The sequence below is a fragment of the Aegilops tauschii genome, chromosome 7 (genome assembly GCF_002575655.3).
Source record: "Aegilops tauschii subsp. strangulata cultivar AL8/78 chromosome 7, Aet v6.0, whole genome shotgun sequence".
Taxonomy (NCBI): domain Eukaryota; kingdom Viridiplantae; phylum Streptophyta; class Magnoliopsida; order Poales; family Poaceae; genus Aegilops; species Aegilops tauschii.
In genome coordinates this window covers 264,727,557-264,734,803 of record NC_053041.3, presented here as the reverse complement: position 1 = coordinate 264,734,803, position 7,247 = coordinate 264,727,557, and positions in this window count along the sequence as shown.

The following is a 7,247-nucleotide window of genomic DNA, read 5'->3' as shown; positions in this document are numbered from 1 at the left end:
AGCACTTAGCTCCGCGCTGGTGGGAAGACAAGAAGACTACATAGGTGCCGGACGCGGCCATTTTCTTTTGACCTCTTTTCTGTAGCTCAAATTTGCAGCCTTTGATTTTGAATTTGAAGTTGTATTTCCATTGGCAATTGTGGGGGGCATCCTTTCTCGTTCGTGTTGATTTCGTGAGTTTCTGGATTCGTTCTTTGTTTTGAGATTTACGTCCGCTATCTCCCCCCCCCCTTCCGAGCACCTCGCGAGCGGGGGCTAGCAGCGGCATACACGCGCTACGCGCGCACCTCGCCATCACTGGCGTTCACTTCTCGCGAGGCCCTCACGGGTGGACTAGCGGACCCCTCAAGAAACCAAAACTTTGCGAGCCCGCAAGGGGCTCCCCTCAGGAGAAATGCACATCCACAGCTGCCAAATCAGCTCGAAGCCCGACTAGACCAAAGTAAGTTACGGCAGCAAGCCCGCAAGGGGCTCGCAGGCACATAAGAGCGCGTTTAAAGCCTAGCCTAAGGAGTAAAATGGTAGTCTGTTTACATGAGGGACCCCCCCCTCCCCAAAATGCTCTTACATTGTGAGGGGTCGTGCCCAAGCTTTTGCGTGCAGGTTCAAAATAAAGGAGCGCGGGCTCAGTCGGACATATCGCTCGCCGCGTCTCCTGAGTCACTCCCGGACAGGCCGCTGGCGCTGTCGTCGGTGCTATCTTCACCATCATCAACTACGCCACCCTCGTCCGCCACGACCACCACCGCATCATCATCAGAAGCAAAGGCCCTAACTAGAGCATCCACATTGTCGTCCACCCAGCGCGCTAGGTTGTCCCGGATGACCTCAGGCACTGGGGCAATGGCGGCGTCAAAGTTAAAGTCAGGATTGGTGTTTAGGAGATGGCTGAAGAAGCGGGAGAACGCGCGCCCGAGGAGGCCTCGGCTCTTTTCTTCCACAAGCTCGCGAGCCCTCTCGGCCCGGTTCTCCAGGCGCGTCACGACGTCAGTGAAGAAGCGAAGATGGCTGGCATAGTCCTCGGCGTGGGGGTGAGGGGCGTGCTCATCACAGATGGTACCTAGCGCCTGATTGGCCTTCGCCCTGAGGTCCCGAAGCATGGGAACATGCTCACGCAGTAGCGTCTGCCGGCGAAGCGCCTCTTCCCTGCTCTGCTACGCGAAGGACTTGGCGCTGGTAACCCGCTGCTGAAGCGGGAGCAGCTCAGCACGGGCGGAGGCCATCTCGGCTTGCACGGAGATCAAGGCAGCTGCTGCGGCCTTCTCGCGCTGCTCCGCCTCGGCCAACCCTGACCTGAGGGCGGCGGTCCTACCCTCATATTCGGCTCCACGACCTTCAGCTTCAGATCGTACCTATTAGCAAGATCAGCACGAGCCTCAGCCACTCTGCGGTCAACTTCCTCCTAGGTCCTGGCCTCACGCGCACTGGCAGCATCTTCCGCTTCGGCGACCTGGCGCTCCCTCGTCTCCAACCGCTCAAGCTCGAGACTGCGCTCTGTAGCCTGCAGCATCAACGCTTCCTCGCGCCTCATGATCTCCACCTTATCAGATGGTGCCCCCTTCATCAACGCCAAGGCAGCCCTGTGCGCCTCCACTTGCCACTCCAGGGAGGCATTCAGGGCCAGGAGCTCCTGCCTGTGCTTCTTGGCGGCCTCGCAACAGAGGTCAGCCTCCCTGGCCTCCTCCAAGGCCCGGGCGCTGGCCTCGCACGAGGATGCAAGGGAGGCCTCGGCCTTCGCGTTGGCGTGCTCGTGCTGGAGGCGCCCGAGGTTGATGGCCACCTTCAGTTGATGCCATTCGTCCATCAGCCGGAGACCCTCAGCTTCAAGGCGGGCGTCGACGTCCACGAGTTCTTCCCCAAGCCGGCTCAGCGCACCTATCGCCTCCCGGAAGAGCTCGTGGCGGACAGCACCCCGCTTGCGGGCGAGCTCGAACGCATGACCAGGCCCGTCCCTCGTGCCGGAAGTCGTTGAAGATGTCTGAGGTGGCTCACCTCCTCCCAGCAGGGGGCTGGGGACTGGTGCCCTGCCGGGCGCCCCTCGGGCCCTGGCGAGGGCCCCAGAGAGCAGCGGCTCGTCACCTGAAGGAGAGGCCGGGGCTGAGGCCACCCAGCCACGGCCGACAACCAAAGGAGGAGCCCTTGGCACGCCTACCATGCCCCAAGCAAGGCCACGAAGGAGAGATGGCAAGAACGCGGGCTCGAGGCGCCAGTCGGGCGTGCTTGCCTCTCCGGCCGACTTCGCGCCATGCGCGGCAGGCTGGCTTGGGGCGCTCAAGGCCAGCAGGGGGCTTGAGGCAGGAGGATATTGCTTCTCGCAAGATTTCGCCGCCTCGGCAGAAGGGACCCTAGGGAGCCACAGTCAGGAGGGGATGCAGCACTCGAGAAACTACAAAGATAAGGTACTCACTCGTCTACGGCGATGTATTTTCTCTGTTTCAATGGCCGGAAGGCATCACCACTACAGTTTGGAGACCCTTCCCTCTTCTGGAGCGCATCGAAGTTCAGTCGAAGCCGACCGAAGCCCGGGGTACGGTCGCTAGCCCCGGGCTCAGCTGGGGAAGCTCCTGAGGAGGTGACCTCAGGGGTGCCATACTGCGTGGAGACCTCGGCCTCCGCCTCGCGGCTACCCGCCGGGGCGTCGGGGGCTGTGGCCTCAGGAGCATCAGGCTGCGACGCTCCTCCGGCCGCTTCATCAGGACGATTCTCTAGGGAGCCATGGGCCGGCCCTGCAGGAGCCCCGAGCAGCGCCAATCCTTCGGCAGCCGCGTCGGTAGTGGCCAGTGATGGTTGGCCCCCTGCGCCCACTTCCGGAGATGTCGCCGCGCCGGTGGCACGCAAGGGAGCCACAGAGACCGGGTTCTTGCGAGGCCCTTCAAGACCGGACGGGCATAGTCCCCATTCGTCAAAAGGGGGCATCTGCCTCACGGAATCCACCTTGTTCAAGCAGAAGTACAAGAGGCAACCTTCCTCTGGCATGTCGGCTGGCGACGGGTCGCCCGTCAGGATGTCGAGCACAGTTTGTTGCGCCTCAAGAGGAAGCCCGGACTCGTGAAGCCTCATACGGTCCTTGCTGCCGAACAAAGTCCACATTGGTCGAGAATGGCACTGGAGCGGGGCAACACGACGCCGAATGAACTCCTTCACCACCATGGGCGCGGTCACGCCAAGATCCTTCAGCCTCTTCAACTAGAGCTAGACGTAGGCAAGGCATGGGTCGGCGAGCCTCTCGTGGCCCCAGCCAGAACTGGGAACGGCGGGTGCTGACGGGAGCAAGAGCAGATGGTTGAGCACGCCGACATCCACGAATACCAACAGCTGCCGGAACTTGCTCGTAGACGGCGGGAGCTCGAAGTTAATCCCCGAGCCGGCCGTCACGGCACAACCTCGAAGCTCAGACACCCCGAGCACTGCCGAGGGTCGGCCAGGTGCAGCGAGAAGAAATGGCGAAGTAAGGCCACGGAGGGAGCAATGCCCACCATGGCCTCGTAGACAAAGGCGAAGACAACGAGGAGGGTGATGGATTGGGGATCTAAGTGCAGCATATGAATCTGATAATGGGAAAGCACGGCATTGAAGAAGGAGGAGAAAGGGGGAATCAAGCCGGCCCATAGGGCATCAAGGAGAATATGGACCTAAGTGGCTGTCCTGACAATGGAGGCGCGAGATGCGGGCCAGGCCACCGTCTTCCCCCATTATTTGAAGCCGGCGGCAAGAGTTGGGCGGACCTTGCCCATGGCTTCTTGGTTGAGCACCACCGACCTCCCAACAGCCGGCTTGAAGGCCAGGGGTGGTTCAGCTGAGGACTGGAGCTTATTCTTCCCCTTCTTCGGTCAGCTCGGTGCCATGGCGACAGAGAGGACAGAGCTCAGTCAGATTGGAAGAAGGGGCTATTGTTTCGCGGAGGCGGAAGAGTAGGTGGAGCACGTCGCCAGCGACGAAGGAATAACTGTGTAGGTCGCGGTCGCTGCCTTGCCATGCGAATATCAAGGCTGCGTGAGGAAGCAGAGACGCCCACGTCCCATCAGTCGCCACACGTCAATCAAGGCCGCAAGCGGTTGGGGCCCGCAACGCTCCACACTTGCCATTTGGATTCGCCTCGAAGCCAAGTCCGAGCGTGCCTTGGGCCCGGGGGCTACCGTTGGCGTTCTGGGAACGGGGGTCCCCAGACTTGCCTGCCTACGGCCCACGGCGTGGCTCCAGCAGCGGCCTGGTATGGCCCATCTTCACCAGCAAACACTCAAGACCCTCGAGAGGGGCCAAGCCTCGCACGGCGGATGACGCAAGACCTCCTCACGGGCGGGCTCACTAGGCTGGCTCGTGAGGAGCGGAGAGATCAAGGCGAGGGGCACCTCGTGAGGTTCCTGTGACGTGAGCCGTGACGACCAAGGCCAAGCGGGCGCCAGGCGGGCGCCAGCGGGCGCAGAGTACCCGTTGCCTCTTTGGTGCTAAAGGGGCAAGCGCAGGCGAGGAGTCTCGAGGCATCAGGCAAAGGTTTCCATATCGGTGCAACGAGACCAAGACCAGCATGACGGCAGGACGGAGGTCATCGCGGAGCCCATGAAGGTGTCACCGCGAGAGCCTTTGGCAGGCGAAGACCACCTTTTGTCAGGATAGCTTGTACTAGTTGTCCCCCTTCAAATTGGCCGTTGTGGGATCCCTTCCCGCCTAACATTTGGGGAGAGGACCTGGGCCTCTATAAATAGGACTAGCCACCACCTTAGTAGGGACGGATCATTCAGATCATCCTCAACCACACAAGCTCACCGAGCTCAAGAACACCTCTCCTCAGGAGGCTGTTCTTCCCTTGTACCTATTCATCCTCAGCCTACAAGGCAATCCACCACACCACACTAGAGTAGGGTATTACACCACATCGGTGGCATGAACCAGTATAAACTCTTGTGTCCCATGTTCTTCGAGTTCGACGTGCTGAGCTTTGAGATCGTGGCGAGTGTGTGAGCTAGGGGACGGAGAGATCTTCGTGTGCACCCCAGTGTTCGAACCTTGAGGGTTTTGCCGGAACCCGAAATCTGACAATCACTCTTGCCCTTGGTTAGGGTGCGTAGGTGCGTAGGATTTCGTAGATTGGACTGGCGGGGAGCCTTTATATGAGAGGTGCAGACTACGTTGCATTCACGTGTGTGTTGGCCATCTACTCCTCGGCCCTCTACTGCACCTGCCTTTGGCTATATGACAGGTGGGCCAGCCACCTGTTGGGCCCACGTGTCATTCACCCAAACGCAGGTGCAGTAAGTCAATGAAGCTGTGTCCCCCTCCGTCCCAAAACACTTAGGCACGGTACATTAACTCCCTCCTTGTTTCTTATTTTGTGACATGTCAACTAGTGAGAGATGTGGGTTGTCCATGCTTTCAATGACTTGAGACTACCAAACATGAAATGCAGTGGTTAGTTCATTGCATGCAATCCTATTAATTTGCAAAAATACATTAAGTTCTCTCGCTTTCCCCTTCGTCTTGGTCACGGTGCACAACCTAAGAGCATGGTTAATAGTATAGCCAGCTACTGGCTATATGATGTTGCCATGTCATATAGAGCCATCACTTGTAGCCACTCATACAATAAGGTTAGCTATAAGGCTGGCTATAAGAGTACTACTTTTTCTCATCTTCTCTCTCTTTCTTCATATTTATTGTATATTGGCCTAGGAATCCGCATATATCTAGGCTCTTGCATGAGAGCTCACTCCTCTTTTTCACTTTCTCTAAGATGACTTAGACTAGCCAAAGTGGGAGTAGCTTCAGCAGTAACATCGAGTCCAACTCAACAAATTTGCTTATGTGGCAATGAGTTAATGAGGAGAGAGGTAGTTTGTGTAACTTAACTAGTTATTACTGTAACATCACATGTCCCAATGCAATATGAGTCTATAACCTAATAAATGAGGCTTTGCATGTTACCATATTTATGTTACTACCAACTATGAAAGTTAGTAACATAGTTTAGGGATATGTGTATGTTACTAGTGTATGTTACTCTTCATTGTGGCTAGTCATACACCTAGAGGGAGGGAGTAGTCTCAAGTCATTGGATGCATACGCTCCCCACGTCTCTTATTGGGTGATTTCTTTTTTCGTGGCAAAAAACAGGGAATGAGGTGGGTAGTTAATGCATCGCGCCTAAAAGTTTTGGGATTACTATTTGGTTTTCGTAACGTGACTAATGCACCAGTACGGAGGGAGTACAATAGTAGTCTTTGATTGCAATTTTTTGTTGGTAGCTTACAAAGTTGAGCGCTCGGTGAGTACAATAGTAGTCTGATTGATGAGACTTCAGATTTGAGCCATCTACCGGAAGGAATAAAACAATAAACCATGTATTTATTTACAGAGGGAATACTACATTTTTTGTGACATGCATTACTAGATATTGCTAGTCAAATACTAAATCCAGATGGACGTGGTAGTACTACTAAATCCAGACGGTGGTGCTAGTACTAGTAGTAGTAGTACCAATGTAGTAGCACTGTACAACCCGTTGGTCAAATTATTACGTGCTGCTCCTCGCAATGAAGTGAGAAGATCCTGCGCCGGAGATGACACCTGAGTATAGGCGCCGTGTTTGGCATAACATAAGTTAGCCTCACCGTCTGCAGTCACTATGATCATGGCTATAGAGCTAGCCTACTTACAACTAGCCGTGTTCGACATATGGGTGTTTGTTTCCAGGGACTTTTTGGTGTAGGGACTAGAAAAAGTCCCTCTTAGAGACTTTTTAAACAAACAGGAGGGGCTACTAGGGACTAAAAGTTGCTTTTTGGGACTAAATGAAGAAGACTCTCAAGGAGAGTCTTTTTTGGGACTTTTCCAACAATGCCCCTCCCTGCACACATTGCCCCGCTGCCCCATGGTGTTGTTTGGTTGTTATTTTTCTGTATACTAGGGGTAGCATGGTCTTTTACATGTCATTTAATAACCTCTAGGGAGGGACTAGGGACTTTTTAGTACCTGGAAACAAACAGGGAGGGACTTTTTAGGAACTAGGGACTTTTTAATTGGGACTAGAAAAAGTCCTAGGACTTATGAACCAAACAGGGCCATAATTTCCCGTGCGTAGATGCCCGTGCATTGCACGGAACACCAAGATTGGGGGTGGACGACACCAGCAGCAGCCATCGCGCCAGATTTTTCCATGGCCTTCTAGATGTGGTGGGGAGGAGACAAGGCTGATTGTGAGAGACAAGGAGTTGTTTGTAAATAGGGAACAAGTGCGGGCATCTTTTTGCAAA